We start from the raw sequence: 4,279 nt of genomic DNA, 5'->3' as shown, positions 1-4,279 counted from the left end.
AAAGTAAAGTTCAGTATTGCAATAAATTATATTAAAATGATACCTGTTTCTATAGTTTTATGTACTCTATAAAACTACAGGAAATTTTTCACTGTCCCTCTCTATGGAAGGATTATACACTCTCACTGAAGTAGGTTTGGCTATATAATTTGCTTTAACCAAGGAAATGTGGGTGAAAGAGACATGAGACTTCCAAGCGGGAGATTTAAGAGGTTCCACCATTGTTTCTTTTCTCTCTGCCTTAAGATTAGCATAACCTACCTGCTTTTTCAAACTGTGTCCAGAGATACAGCTGAAGCCAACCCATGACAAACATGTAAGGATCAATAAATAAATCTTTGTTTTTGTAAGGCACTGAGATTTTGAAGATGTTTGTTATTGCAGCAAAACCTAACCTCCCTTGACTAATGCATGCTGCTATATAATTGATACTTGGTTACTTTCTGGGGAGGAGAACTGGTATTGAGGGTGTTGATCACAGGAGACTTCAGTTTTTATCTTTAATATTTTAGTTGTCTTACAGTGAAATATATTCATGCATCACCAGGTAATAAAAATATATTATTTAAAATGAATACAGCAGGTGTTTGCTTACTTAAAATTAAATGCTACAAAATATCATTCTTAAAATACACACACAAATACCCAAATAATTAATGGTTCTTTTTGCCCAGCTGGAACTCTGAAGAAAGAGACTGGAGGAGGATAGTTCTGTGAACCTTCCAAGGCTAGAGGAAATACTGGAATGTGACGATGTCTTGCCACTTCCTCAACAGGTAGAAACTTGCAAAACCTAGACCACTGTGAAACTTATTTCTGATTCAGCTATCATGAAACTGAAACACAGATTCGTATTTGTTTTCATTAATGATGCCTACCTTTCCAGTGGCTTCATTTATGTGAGAGCCAGGGTGATTATGTGACCAAAATTCAACCCAGTGAGTTTGGAGAACTCTGGCCTCCTTGACACAGCCTACTCTTGTCTGGCAAAGTTAGTGAAGCTATTGGAGCTGTGTTTCTGATTACACCTATAGAACTCACTCCGTCAGGAGTTCAGCTTCTGTTTCATTAAAATGAAAGGCCAAAATTGGTTGGATGAATATCAGTTGGATGAATATCAAAGTCCTCATGTAAGTTGACATGTCATAGACTACCCCATAATTTGAACTTCTTATTCAAGCCACACAACAACCTTGCTGGCTTCGAACTTTACCTTTGAGCCAAATGTCAGTGGCCAGACTCCCTGATCCAGTGCCCAGTCCCCAGCTTCATGTGGTCAGGAAGTTACGGTGGCAGCAGCAAGAGTAGCAAATGTGACCTCTCAACCACAGCTATGGTGACTTTGAAACAAAAGTCCCCCTGATTTCAGCAACCCCAGCGCTTCCAACGAGTTTGCAAGCACCGAATTCCCTATAATAAATCCTTTTCTGCTTAAAATACCTAGAGTGGTTTCTGATCCTGTCTCCTGCACAGAACTCTAACCAAATACAGGTTGAAGGATACTATTCAGAAAGTAGACCCAAACACAAAAAGGTAAAAAAGTAAGAGAGAGGGAGAAAAAAAATAAAATTAGAAAATCATTCCAGGAGCTCAGATATCCAAATAATTGGAGTTCCAGAAAGTGAAAACATAGAAAACAGGGAGATGAAGGAAGGAAATCCTTGAAGAAATAATTCACAAAAATATTTCAGGGCTTCCCTGGTGGCGCAGTGGTTGAGAGTCCGCCTGCCAATGCAAGGGACACGGGTTCGTGCCCCGGTCCGGGAAGATCCCACATGCGGTGGAGTGGCTGGGCCCCTGAGCCATGGCCGCTGAGCCTGCGCGTCCAGAGCCTGTGTTCCGCAACGGGAGAGGCCACAAGAGTGAAAGGTCCCTGTACTGCAAAAAAAAAAGAGGGAGGGAGGAAGAAAAGAAGGAAAGGGAAAGGAAGGGAGGGATGGAGGTAAGGAGGAAAAAAGGAAGAAAGGAAGGAAGGAAACCCACTGGGTGACTCAAGGCCATTAATCAGAATATTAGGAACAAAAATTTCAGAATATTAGGAACAAAAAGAAACATTGGGGGAGACAAACCAGGATCTTACATTACACATTTATGTAAGAACCGATGAAATCAAAAACAAACAAAATAAAATCCAAACTTGACAATACCCAATGCTGGCATGAGTATGGAGCATCAGGAGCTCTTTCACTGCTGGTGGAAATGCAAAATGGTGCAGCCACTTTGGAAAACAGGTTGGCAATTTCTCACAAAGCTAAACATAATTTTAACACATGATCTAGAAGTCATGCTCCCAGGTGTTTATCCAAATGAGTTGACAACTTGTGTCCACACAAAAACCTGCACACAGATGTGGATAGCAGCCTTATTCATAACTGTCAAAAGCTGAGTCAAGATGTCTCTCAGGAAGTGTATCAGTTTCACGGGGCTGCTTTAGCAAAGTACTACAAACTGAGGGCTTAAACAACCAAATTTATTCTCTCACAGTCCTGGAGGCTACAAGTCCGAAATCAAGGTATCAGCAGGGCCATGCTCCCTCTGAGGTTTCGGGTAGAATCCTTTCTTGCTTATTGCTAGTTTCTGGTGGTGGTTACGGGTCCTTAACATTCCTTGGCTTATAGCTACATCACTCCAATCCCTGCCTCTGTCATCAAATGGTATTCCCCGCTGTGTGTGTCCATATGGCCGCTTCCTCTTTTTATAAGGACATCAATTATATTGGACTAGGGCCCACCCTAATGACCTCATCATAACTGGATTACATCTGCAAAGACTTTTTTCCAAATAAGGTTACATTCACAGGTACCAGAGATTAGGACTTCAGCATATCTTTTTGGAGGACTTGAGCCAATCCATAATAGTAGGTGAATGGGCAAATGGTGGTACATTCATACCATGGAATATTATTCAGTGATAAAAAGAAATGAGCTATCAAGCCATAAAAAGACATAGAGGAATCCTATATCATAGTGTTTAGTGAAAGAATCCAGTCGGTGGAGGCTACATACTGTATGATTCCAACTGTATGACATCTGGAAAAAGCAATACTAAAAGAGAAGTGATTGCCAAGGGTTGAGGTGAGAGGAGAGGGTGAGAGTTGAATAGATGAAGCACAGGGGATTTTTAGGACAGTGAAACTGTTCTGTATGATACTGTCATGGTAGGTACCTAATATCCATTTGTTGAAATCCTTAGACCTGTACAATAATAATGAACCCTAATGTAAACTATGGACTTTAGTTTAGAATGTATCAATATTGGTTCATCAATTGTAACTAATGTACCACACTGATGTAAGACGTTAATAATAGGGGACATTGTGGGTGGGGAGAAATTGGGTATATGGGAACTCTCTGTACTATCTGGTTAATTTTTCTGTAAACCTAAAACTGCTCTAAAAAAATAAAGCCTATTAATTAAAAAAAATTCATTATGGAATCTAAGGCTCCAGTATCACCTCTTCAAGGAAGTCTTTCCTGCTCTCCCACCATATTCTCAAGATGGGTTAGGTGCCCTTGCCTCAGACTCCCATAATACCCTGGCCATATATATTCCTATGGCTGCATAGGCCACATTGTATTTTAATATCTCTTTGTGTCTCTGTTAGTTAATAGCTGTGGTTTGCCGACCCCTGGCCTAGAATGCAGAGGTGGTGAAAGCAGCTAATCTGTGCAACGTTAGCAGGCACCCAGGGATGCCTGGCAAAGAGCAATTCTGTTCCCTCCATGCACTGTTGTCATTTGTGGTGTAATTACCATGAGCTCTCCGACCCTCTAGGGTATTTATTAGATGGGGGCCTAAGGTCATGTTACATTAAGGTTTACTTCGACCTGAGCAGTCTCTGGATTATGGATCTTTGGTTTGCCAAAGATGGATTCCCACGGGGAAGTTTTTGCACTTGGGTCCAAATCCTATGGTTTTGATGTCAAATCCATGCTGTTTACATTACCCAACACCCTCTTTCAATTTTGCTCAAGTTAAAAGGTGGTATATAGGGAGGGTGGGAGGGAGGGAAGAGATATGGGAACATATGTATAACTGATCACTTTGTTATAAAGCAGAAACTAACACACCATTGTAAAGCAATTATACCCCAATAAAGATGTTAAAAAAAAAAAAAGGTGGTGTAGTAAGGGGTCACTGGCACAGACGCCTATATGACAGACAATGTAAATGAAGAAAGCAGCCTGGGGGCGGGCGAGGGGACCCTGGCACTTTGACAAGTCCAGACCTGATCTAGAGTGGGCAGCCATTCCTTGGTTTCAACCAATTGCCACACAGA

This window comes from Neophocaena asiaeorientalis, unplaced genomic scaffold, assembly GCF_003031525.2.
Source record: "Neophocaena asiaeorientalis asiaeorientalis breed wild unplaced genomic scaffold, Neophocaena_asiaeorientalis_V1.1 scaffold132, whole genome shotgun sequence".
Classification (NCBI taxonomy): domain Eukaryota; kingdom Metazoa; phylum Chordata; class Mammalia; order Artiodactyla; family Phocoenidae; genus Neophocaena; species Neophocaena asiaeorientalis.
Note: the sequence above shows the minus strand (reverse complement) of the source record.